Below are 12,723 nucleotides of genomic sequence, written 5' to 3'. Positions count from 1 at the left end.
AAAACTAATCATATTGTCTTTATCATTTAAGAATAATTTAATTAATTTAACTCTAATGTAATTTGATCTTGATTGGAGTGTAGATGGGAAAATTGATCAATTCTTATGTCTTTAACAGCTTCTATGCCCTTTAATTCATACAATCATTGCGCTTCACATTGCAAGGAAATAAATGGGATCAAGATATCAATGTCTGGGAGAGGAAAGATTGAAAGACTGTGGACGTCCTGAGCATACTTCTCAATGTCTGTCATTTTGAGTCTAAAACATAACCAAAGAGCAAGAAAATATTGTCAGAAGTGGGATTTGAACTCACGCCTCTTTATAGAGACCAGAATTCCCATTAACCAGAAGAGTAAAATCTTGAGTTTGGCGCCTTAGACCGCTCGGCCATCCTGACAAGCACATCAGTATGTCCAAACCTGCTGCCTATTAGGGTTTATCATTTTACTATTTATATTTTTGATTGTGATTTTGACAAATAATTTGGACTTGTTGAAAAAGGGGTCATTAAATCAAGATCTTAGATTAATGTATTTCCTCTAAAAGCTGTTTCTTAAATAACATTATTTAGGAAAAATGGCTCAAGCTAAAGTGTTATCCTTCAAAATTACTGTTGCCACCCATTACTAAGGTCTTCATCCTAGCAGAACAGATTAGTTTGTCTTAGAAGTAAATTGTATATCACGTTATATGTAAAGTCTAAGAGCCTTAAAATACTTTCAATGCTAATTATTCTTCTGTTTTATGTTTAGATTACTGAACACTAAAAGAATGTTGTGCAAACAATATTTATTCTTCAAAGGAAGAGATGTACAAGAACACGAGGACATGCACTGAAACTGGAGGGAGGTAGACTTAGAGGAAATTTGAAGAAAAATTACTTCACAGAAAGGGGAGTTGATAAATAGAAAAGCCTCCCATCCGATGTTGTTGAAGCTAAATGGTGAAACAATTTAAACATGCTTGGGATAGGCATAAGAATATCCTTAAGAGAAATGTTAGGAGCAAATAGGGTTGAAGTTGCCAAAAGGATACATGAAAAGGAGCAGACTACATGGGCCAAGTGGTTCTTATCTGCCATCAAATTCTGTTTCTATGTAATATATTATTTCAAAAGCCAATTTCTACATTAACTGAACTTTAGAATTTTAAAACTAATCATAGTGTCTTTATCATTTAAGAATAATTTAATTAATTTAACTCTAATGTAATTTGATCTTGATTGGAATGTAGATGGGAAAATTGATCAATTCTTAGGTGTTTAACAGTTTCTATGCCCTTTTATTCATTCAATCATTGCACTTCACATGGCTTAGAAATAAATGGGATCAAGATATCAATGTCTGGGAGAGGAAAGATTGAAAGACTGTGGATGTCCAGAGCATACTTTTCAATGTCGGTCATTTTGAGTCTAAAACATAACCAAACAGCATGAAAATATTGTCAGAAGTGGGATTTGAACCCATGCCTCTTTACAGAGACCAGAATTCCCATTAACTGGAAGAGTAGAATCTTGAGTCTGGCGCCTTAGACCACCTGGCCATTCTGACAAGAACATCAGTATGTTCAAACCTGCTGCCTGTTAGGGTTTATCATTTTACTATTTATATTTTTGATTGTGATTTTGACACATAATTTGGACTTGTTGGAAAAGGGGTCATTAAATCCAGATCTTATATTAATGCATTTCCGCTAAAAGTTGTTCCTTAAATAACATTATTTAGGAAAAATGGCTCAAGCTAAAGTGTTATCCTTCAAAATCACTGTTGCCACCCTTTACTAAGGTCTTCATCCTAGCAGAACAGATTAGTTTGTCTTAGAAGTAAATTGTATATCACGTTATATGTAAAGTCTAAGAGCCTTAAAATACTTTCAATGCCAATTATTCTTGTGTTTTATGTTTAGATTACTGAATACTAAAAGAATGTTGTGCAAACGATACTTATTCTTCATAGGAAGAGATGTACAAGAACACGAGGACATGCACTGAAACTGGAGGGAGGTAGACTTAGAGGAAATTTGAAGAAAAATTACTTCACAGAAGGGTAGTTGATAAATAGAAAAGCCTCCCATCCGATGTTGTTGAAGCTAAATGGTGAAACAATTTAAACATGCTTGGGATAGGCATAAGAATATCCTTAAGAGAAATGTAAGGAGCAAATAGGGTTGAAGTTGCCTGAAGGATACATGAAAAGGAGCAGACTACGTGGGCCAAGTGGTTCTTATCTACCATCAAATTCTGTTTCTATGTAATACATTATTTCAATAGAAAATTTCTACATGAACTGAACTTTTGAATTTTAAAACTAATCATAGTGTCTTTATCATTTAAGAATAATTTATTTCATTTAATCTCTAATGTATTTTGATCTTGATTGGAATGTAGATGGGAAAATCTATCTATTCTTAGGTCTTTAACAGTTTCTATGCCCTTTAATTCATTCAATCATTGCACTTCACATTGCTTAGAAATAAATGGGATCAAGATATCAATGTCTGGGAGAGGAAAGATTGAAAGACTGTGGATGTCCTGAGCATACTTCTCAATGTCGGTCATTTTGAGTCTAAAACATAACCAAACAGCAAGAAAATATTGTCAGAAGAGGGATTTGAACCCACGCCTCTTTACAGAGACCAGAATTCCCATTAACTGGAAGAGTAGAATCTTGAGTCTGGCGCCTTAGCCCGCTCGGCCATCCTGACAACCACATCAGTATGTCCAAACCTGCTGCCTGTTAGGGTTTATCATTTTACTATTTATATTTTTGATTGTGATTTTGACAAATAATTTGGACTTGTTGAAAAAGAGGTCATAAAATCAAGATCTTAGATTAATGCATTTCCTCTAAAAGCTGTTTCCTAAATAACATTATTTAGGAAAAAGGGCTCAAGCTAAAGTGTTATCCTTCAAAATTACTGTTGCCACCCTTTACTAAGGTCTTCATCCTAGCAGAACAGATTAGTTTGTCTTAGAAGTAAATTGTATATCACATTATATGTAAAGTCTAAGAGCCTTAAAATACTTTCGATGCAAATTATTCTTGTGTTTTATGTTAATATTACTGAATACTAAAAGAATGTTGTGCAAACAATACTTATTCTTCATAGGAAGAGATGTGCAAGAACACGAGGACATGCACTGAAACTGGAGGGAGGTAGACTTAGAGGAAATTTGAAGAAAAATTACTTCACAGAAAGGGTAGTTGATAAATAGAAAAGCCTCCCATCCGATGTTATTGAAGCTAAATGGTGAAACAATTTAAACACTCATGGGAAATGCATAAGAATATCCTTAAGAGAAATGTATGGAGCAAATAGGGTTGAAGTTGCCTGAAGGATACATGAAAAGGAGCAGACTACGTGGGCCAAGTGGTTCTTATCTGCCATCAAATTCTGTTTCTATGAAATGTATTATTTCAATAGCCAATTTCTACATTAACTGAACTTTAGAATTTTAAAACTAATCATATTGTCTTTATCATTTAAGAATAATTTAATTAATTTAACTCTAATGTAATTTGATCTTGATTGGAGTGTAGATGGGAAAATTGATCAATTCTTATGTCTTTAACAGCTTCTATGCCCTTTAATTCATACAATCATTGCGCTTCACATTGCAAGGAAATAAATGGGATCAAGATATCAATGTCTGGGAGAGGAAAGATTGAAAGACTGTGGACGTCCTGAGCATACTTCTCAATGTCTGTCATTTTGAGTCTAAAACATAACCAAAGAGCAAGAAAATATTGTCAGAAGTGAGATTTGAACTCACGCCTCTTTATAGAGACCAGAATTCCCATTAACCAGAAGAGTAAAATCTTGAGTCTGGCGCCTTAGACCGCTCGGCCATCCTGACAAGCACATCAGTATGTCCAAACCTGCTGCCTATTAGGGTTTATCATTTTACTATTTATATTGTTGATTGTGATTTTGACAAATAATTTGGACTTGTTGAAAAAGGGGTCATTAAATCAAGATCTTAGATTAATGCATTTCCTCTAAAAGCTGTTTCTTAAGTAACATTATTTAGGAAAAATGGCTCAAGCTAAAGTGTTATCCTTCAAAATTACTGTTGCCACTCTTTACTAAGGTCTTCATCCTAGCAGAACAGATTAGTTTGTCTTAGAAGTAAATTGTATATCACGTTATATGTAAAGTCTAAGAGCCTTAAAATACTTTCAATGCTAATTATTCTTCTGTTTTATGTTTAGATTACTGAACACTAAAAGAATGTTGTGCAAACAATATTTATTCTTCAAAGGAAGAGATGTACAAGAACACGAGGACATGCACTGAAACTGGAGGGAGGTAGACTTAGAGGAAATTTGAAGAAAAATTACTTCACAGAAAGGGTAGTTGATAAATAGAAAAGCCTCCCATCCGATGTTGTTGAAGCTAAATGGTGAAACAATTTAAACATGCTTGGGATAGGCATAAGAATATCCTTAAGAGAAATGTAAGGAGCAAATAGGGTTGAAGTTGCCAAAAGGATACATGAAAAGGAGCAGACTACGTGGGCCAAGTGGTTCTTATCTGCCATCAAATTCTGTTTCTATGTAATATATTATTTCAAAAGCCAATTTCTACATTAACTGAACTTTAGAATTTTAAAACTAATCATAGTGTCTTTATCATTTAAGAATAATTTAATTAATTTAACTCTAATGTAATTTGATCTTGATTGGAATGTAGATGGGAAAATTGATCAATTCTTAGGTGTTTAACAGTTTCTATGCCCTTTTATTCATTCAATCATTGCACTTCACATGGCTTAGAAATAAATGGGATCAAGATATCAATGTCTGGGAGAGGAAAGATTGAAAGACTGTGGATGTCCAGAGCATACTTTTCAATGTCGGTCATTTTGAGTCTAAAACATAACCAAACAGCATGAAAATATTGTCAGAAGGGGGATTTGAACCCATGCCTCTTTACAGAGACCAGAATTCCCATTAACTGGAAGAGTAGAATCTTGAGTATGGCACCTTAGACCACCTGGCCATTCTGACAAGAACATCAGTATGTTCAAACCTGCTGCCTGTTAGGGTTTATCATTTTACTATTTATATTTTTGATTGTGATTTTGACACATAATTTGGACTTGTTGGAAAAGGGGTCATTAAATCCAGATCTTATATTAATGCATTTCCGCTAAAAGTTGTTCCTTAAATAACATTATTTAGGAAAAATGGCTCAAGCTAAAGTGTTATCCTTCAAAATCACTGTTGCCACCCTTTACTAAGGTCTTCATCCTAGCAGAACAGATTAGTTTGTCTTAGAAGTAAATTGTATATCACGTTATATGTAAAGTCTAAGAGCCTTAAAATACTTTCGATGCCAATTATTCTTGTGTTTTATGTTTAGATTACTGAATACTAAAAGAATGTTGTGCAAACGATACTTATTCTTCATAGGAAGAGATGTACAAGAACACGAGGACATGCACTGAAACTGGAGGGAGGTAGACTTAGAGGAAATTTGAAGAAAAATTACTTCACAGAAGGGTAGTTGATAAATAGAAAAGCCTCCCATCCGATGTTGTTGAAGCTAAACGGTGAAACAATTTAAACACGCTTGGGATAGGCATAAGAATATCCTTAAGAGAAATGTAAGGAGCAAATAGGGTTGAAGTTGCCTGAAGGATACATGAAAAGGAGCAGACTACGTGGGCCAAGTGGTTCTTATCTACCATCAAATTCTGTTTCTATGTAATACATTATTTCAATAGAAAATTTCTACATGAACTGAACTTTTGAATTTTAAAACTAATCATAGTGTCTTTATCATTTAAGAATAATTTAATTAATTTAATCTCTAATGTATTTTGATCTTGATTGGAATGTAGATGGGAAAATCTATCTATTCTTAGGTCTTTAACAGTTTCTATGCCCTTTAATTCATTCAATCATTGCACTTCACATTGCTTAGAAATAAATGGGATCAAGATATCAATGTCTGGGAGAGGAAAGATTGAAAGACTGTGGATGTCCTGAGCATACTTCTCAATGTCGGTCATTTTGAGTCTAAAACATAACCAAACAGCAAGAAAATATTGTCAGAAGAGGGATTTGAACCCACGCCTCTTTACAGAGACTAGAATTCCCATTAACTGGAAGAGTAGAACCTTGAGTCTGGCGCCTTAGTCCGCTCGGCCATCCTGACAACCACATCAGTATGTCCAAACCTGCTGCCTGTTAGGGTTTATCATTTTACTATTTATATTTTTGATTGTGATTTTGACAAATAATTTGGACTTGTTGAAAAAGAGGTCATAAAATCAAGATCTTAGATTAATGCATTTCCTCTAAAAGCTGTTTCCTAAATAACATTATTTAGGAAAAAGGGCTCAAGCTAAAGTGTTATCCTTCAAAATTACTGTTGCCACCCTTTACTAAGGTCTTCATCCTAGCAGAACAGATTAGTTTGTCTTAGAAGTAAATTGTATATCACATTATATGTAAAGTCTAAGAGCCTTAAAATACTTTCGATGCAAATTATTCTTGTGTTTTATGTTAATATTACTGAATACTAAAAGAATGTTGTGCAAACAATACTTATTCTTCATAGGAAGAGATGTGCAAGAACACGAGGACATGCACTGAAACTGGAGGGAGGTAGACTTAGAGGAAATTTGAAGAAAAATTACTTCACAGAAAGGGTAGTTGATAAATAGAAAAGCCTCCCATCTGATGTTATTGAAGCTAAATGGTGAAACAATTTAAACACTCATGGGAAAGGCATAAGAATATCCTTAAGAGAAATGTATGGAGCAAATAGGGTTGAAGTTGCCTGAAGGATACATGAAAAGGAGCAGACTACATGGGCCAAGTGGTTCTTATCTGCCATCAAATTCTGTTTCTATGAAATATATTATTTCAATAGCCAATTTCTACATTAACTGAACTTTAGAATTTTAAAACTAATCATATTGTCTTTATCATTTAAGAATAATTTAATTAATTTAACTCTAATGTAATTTGATCTTGATTGGAGTGTAGGTGGGAAAATTGATCAATTCTTATGTCTTTAACAGCTTCTATGCCCTTTAATTCATACAATCATTGCGCTTCACATTGCAAGGAAATAAATGGGATCAAGATATCAATGTCTGGGAGAGGAAAGATTGAAAGACTGTGGACGTCCTGAGTAAACTTCTCAATGTCTGTCATTTTGAGTCTAAAACATAACCAAAGAGCAAGAAAATATTGTCAGAAGTGGGATTTGAACTCACGCCTCTTTATAGAGACCAGAATTCCCATTAACCAGAAGAGTAAAATCTTGAGTCTGGCGCCTTAGACCGCTCAGCCATCCTGACAAGCACATCAGTATGTCCAAACCTGCTGCCTATTAGGGTTTATCATTTTACTATTTATATTTTTGATTGTGATTTTGACAAATAATTTGGACTTGTTGAAAAAGGGGTCATTAAATCAAGATCTTAGATTAATGCATTTCCTCTAAAAGCTGTTTCTTAAATAACATTATTTAGGAAAAATGGCTCAAGTTAAAGTGTTATCCTTCAAAATTACTGTTGCCACCCTTTACTAAGGTCTTCATCCTAGCAGAACAGATTAGTTTGTCTTAGAAGTAAATTGTATATCACGTTATATGTAAAGTCTAAGAGCCTTAAAATACTTTCAATGCTAATTATTCTTCTGTTTTATGTTTAGATTACTGAACACTAAAAGAATGTTGTGCAAACAATATTTATTCTTCAAAGGAAGAGATGTACAAGAACACGAGGACATGCACTGAAACTGGAGGGAGGTAGACTTAGAGGAAATTTGAAGAAAAATTACTTCACAGAAAGGGTAGTTGATAAATAGAAAAGCCTCCCATCCGATGTTGTTGAAGCTAAATGGTGAAACAATTTAAACATGCTTGGGATAGGCATAAGAATATCCTTAAGAGAAATGTTAGGAGCAAATAGGGTTGAAGTTGCCAAAAGGATACATGAAAAGGAGCAGACTACATGGGCCAAGTGGTTCTTATCTGCCATCAAATTCTGTTTCTATGTAATATATTATTTCAAAAGCCAATTTCTACATTAACTGAACTTTAGAATTTTAAAACTAATCATAGTGTCTTTATCATTTAAGAATAATTTAATTAATTTAACTCTAATGTAATTTGATCTTGATTGGAATGTAGATGGGAAAATTGATCAATTCTTAGGTGTTTAACAGTTTCTATGCCCTTTTATTCATTCAATCATTGCACTTCACATGGCTTAGAAATAAATGGGATCAAGATTTCAATGTCTGGGAGAGGAAAGATTGAAAGACTGTGGATGTCCAGAGCATACTTTTCAATGTCGGTCATTTTGAGTCTAAAACATAACCAAACAGCATGAAAATATTGTCAGAAGTGGGATTTGAACCCATGCCTCTTTACAGAGACCAGAATTCCCATTAACTGGAAGAGTAGAATCTTGAGTCTGGCGCCTTAGACCACCTGGCCATTCTGACAAGAACATCAGTATGTTCAAACCTGCTGCCTGTTAGGGTTTATCATTTTACTATTTATATTTTTGATTGTGATTTTGACACATAATTTGGACTTGTTGGAAAAGGGGTCATTAAATCCAGATCTTATATTAATGCATTTCCGCTAAAAGTTGTTCCTTAAATAACATTATTTAGGAAAAATGGCTCAAGCTAAAGTGTTATCCTTCAAAATCACTGTTGCCACCCTTTACTAAGGTCTTCATCCTAGCAGAACAGATTAGTTTGTCTTAGAAGTAAATTGTATATCACGTTATATGTAAAGTCTAAGAGCCTTAAAATACTTTCGATGCCAATTATTCTTGTGTTTTATGTTTAGATTACTGAATACTAAAAGAATGTTGTGCAAATGATACTTATTCTTCATAGGAAGAGATGTACAAGAACACGAGGACATGCACTGAAACTGGAGGGAGGTAGACTTAGAGGAAATTTGAAGAAAAATTACTTCACAGAAGGGTAGTTGATAAATAGAAAAGCCTCCCATCCGATGTTGTTGAAGCTAAATGGTGAAACAATTTAAACATGCTTGGGATAGGCATAAGAATATCCTTAAGAGAAATGTAAGGAGCAAATAGGGTTGAAGTTGCCTGAAGGATACATGAAAAGGAGCAGACTACGTGGGCCAAGTGGTTCTTATCTACCATCAAATTCTGTTTCTATGTAATACATTATTTCAATAGAAAATTTCTACATGAACTGAACTTTAGAATTTTAAAACTAATCATAGTGTCATTATCATTTAAGAATAATTTAATTAATTTAATCTCTAATGTATTTTGATCTTGATTGGAATGTAGATGGGAAAATCTATCTATTCTTAGGTCTTTAACAGTTTCTATGCCCTTTAATTCATTCAATCATTGCACTTCACATTGCTTAGAAATAAATGGGATCAAGATATCAATGTCTGGGAGAGGAAAGATTGAAAGACTGTGGATGTCCTGAGCATACTTCTCAATGTCGGTCATTTTGAGTCTAAAACATAACCAAACAGCAAGAAAATATTGTCAGAAGAGGGATTTGAACCCACGCCTCTTTACAGAGACCAGAATTCCCATTAACTGGAAGAGTAGAATCTTGAGTCTGGCGCCTTAGCCCGCTCGGCCATCCTGACAACCACATCAGTATGTCCAAACCTGCTGCCTGTTAGGGTTTATCATTTTACTATTTATATTTTTGATTGTGATTTTGACAAATAATTTGGACTTGTTGAAAAAGAGGTCATAAAATCAAGATCTTAGATTAATGCATTTCCTCTAAAAGCTGTTTCCTAAATAACATTATTTAGGAAAAAGGGCTCAAGCTAAAGTGTTATCCTTCAAAATTACTGTTGCCACCCTTTACTAAGGTCTTCATCCTAGCAGAACAGATTAGTTTGTCTTAGAAGTAAATTGTATATCACATTATATGTAAAGTCTAAGAGCCTTAAAATACTTTCGATGCAAATTATTCTTGTGTTTTATGTTAATATTACTGAATACTAAAAGAATGTTGTGCAAACAATACTTATTCTTCATAGGAAGAGATGTGCAAGAACACGAGGACATGCACTGAAACTGGAGGGAGGTAGACTTAGAGGAAATTTGAAGAAAAATTACTTCACAGAAAGGGTAGTTGATAAATAGAAAAGCCTCCCATCCGATGTTATTGAAGCTAAATGGTGAAACAATTTAAACACTCATGGGAAAGGCATAAGAATATCCTTAAGAGAAATGTATGGAGCAAATAGGGTTGAAGTTGCCTGAAGGATACATGAAAAGGAGCAGACTACGTGGGCCAAGTGGTTCTTATCTGCCATCAAATTCTGTTTCTATGAAATATATTATTTCAATAGCCAATTTCTACATTAACTGAACTTTAGAATTTTAAAACTAATCATATTGTCTTTATCATTTAAGAATAATTTAATTAATTTAACTCTAATGTAATTTGATCTTGATTGGAGTGTAGATGGGAAAATTGATCAATTCTTATGTCTTTAACAGCTTCTATGCCCTTTAATTCATACAATCATTGCGCTTCACATTGCAAGGAAATAAATGGGATCAAGATATCAATGTCTGGGAGAGGAAAGATTGAAAGACTGTGGACGTCCTGAGCATACTTCTCAATGTCTGTCATTTTGAGTCTAAAACATAACCAAAGAGCAAGAAAATATTGTCAGAAGTGGGATTTGAACTCACGAGTCTTTATAGAGACCAGAATTCCCATTAACCAGAAGAGTAAAATCTTGAGTCTGGCGCCTTAGACCGCTCGGCCATCCTGACAAGCACATCAGTATGTCCAAACCTGCTGCCTATTAGGGTTTATCATTTTACTATTTATATTTTTGATTGTGATTTTGACAAATAATTTGGACTTGTTGAAAAAGGGGTCATTAAATCAAGATCTTAGATTAATGCATTTCCTCTAAAAGCTGTTTCTTAAATAACATTATTTAGGAAAAATGGCTCAAGCTAAAGTGTTATCCTTCAAAATTACTGTTGCCACCCTTTACTAAGGTCTTCATCCTAGCAGAACAGATTAGTTTGTCTTAGAAGTAAATTGTATATCACGTTATATGTAAAGTCTAAGAGCCTTAAAATACTTTCAATGCCAATTATTCTTGTGTTTTATGTTTAGATTACTGAATACTAAAAGAATGTTGTGCAAACGATACTTATTCTTCATAGGAAGAGATGTACAAGAACACGAGGACATGCACTGAAACTGGAGGGAGGTAGACTTAGAGGAAATTTGAAGAAAAATTACTTCACAGAAGGGTAGTTGATAAATAGAAAAGCCTCCCATCCGATGTTGTTGAAGCTAAATGGTGAAACAATTTAAACATGCTTGGGATAGGCATAAGAATATCCTTAAGAGAAATGTAAGGAGCAAATAGGGTTGAAGTTGCCTGAAGGATACATGAAAAGGAGCAGACTACGTGGGCCAAGTGGTTCTTATCTACCATCAAATTCTGTTTCTATGTAATACATTATTTCAATAGAAAATTTCTACATGAACTGAACTTTTGAATTTTAAAACTAATCATAGTGTCTTTATCATTTAAGAATAATTTATTTCATTTAATCTCTAATGTATTTTGATCTTGATTGGAATGTAGATGGGAAAATCTATCTATTCTTAGGTCTTTAACAGTTTCTATGCCCCTTAATTCATTCAATCATTGCACTTCACATTGCTTAGAAATAAATGGGATCAAGATATCAATGTCTGGGAGAGGAAAGATTGAAAGACTGTGGATGTCCTGAGCATACTTCTCAATGTCGGTCATTTTGAGTCTAAAACATAACCAAACAGCAAGAAAATATTGTCAGAAGAGGGATTTGAACCCACGCCTCTTTACAGAGACCAGAATTCCCATTAACTGGAAGAGTAGAATCTTGAGTCTGGCGCCTTAGCCCGCTCGGCCATCCTGACAACCACATCAGTATGTCCAAACCTGCTGCCTGTTAGGGTTTATCATTTTACTATTTATATTTTTGATTGTGATTTTGACAAATAATTTGGACTTGTTGAAAAAGAGGTCATAAAATCAAGATCTTCGATTAATGCATTTCCTCTAAAAGCTGTTTCCTAAATAACATTATTTAGGAAAAAGGGCTCAAGCTAAAGTGTTATCCTTCAAAATTACTGTTGCCACCCTTTACTAAGGTCTTCATCCTAGCAGAACAGATTAGTTTGTCTTAGAAGTAAATTGTATATCACATTATATGTAAAGTCTAAGAGCCTTAAAATACTTTCGATGCAAATTATTCTTGTGTTTTATGTTAATATTACTGAATACTAAAAGAATGTTGTGCAAACAATACTTATTCTTCATAGGAAGAGATGTGCAAGAACACGAGGACATGCACTGAAACTGGAGGGAGGTAGACTTAGAGGAAATTTGAAGAAAAATTACTTCACAGAAAGGGTAGTTGATAAATAGAAAAGCCTCCCATCCGATGTTATTGAAGCTAAATGGTGAAACAATTTAAACACTCATGGGAAATGCATAAGAATATCCTTAAGAGAAATGTATGGAGCAAATAGGGTTGAAGTTGCCTGAAGGATACATGAAAAGGAGCAGACTACGTGGGCCAAGTGGTTCTTATCTGCCATCAAATTCTGTTTCTATGAAATGTATTATTTCAATAGCCAATTTCTACATTAACTGAACTTTAGAATTTTAAAACTAATCATATTGTCTTTATCATTTAAGAATAATTTA

The 12,723-nt window shown here is 33.9% G+C and overlaps 1 non-coding gene across 1 annotated transcript; it reads right to left on the bottom strand.

Moving 5' to 3' along the window:
• Positions 1-3,750: 3,750 nt before the first annotated feature.
• On the bottom strand, positions 3,751-3,859 carry TRNAL-CAA (transfer RNA leucine (anticodon CAA)). The gene is made up of 2 exons: positions 3,822-3,859; positions 3,751-3,796 (listed from the first exon to the last, which is right to left on the bottom strand). It is a non-coding gene; the product is annotated as a tRNA-Leu (tRNA).
• Between the last annotated feature and the right edge of the window lie 8,864 nt (positions 3,860-12,723).

Source organism: Taudactylus pleione, unplaced genomic scaffold (assembly GCF_031769625.1).
Source record: "Taudactylus pleione unplaced genomic scaffold, aTauple2 ptg000612l, whole genome shotgun sequence".
In the NCBI taxonomy this organism is placed as follows: domain Eukaryota; kingdom Metazoa; phylum Chordata; class Amphibia; order Anura; family Myobatrachidae; genus Taudactylus; species Taudactylus pleione.
This window is presented reverse-complemented; position numbering and strand designations above follow the sequence as displayed.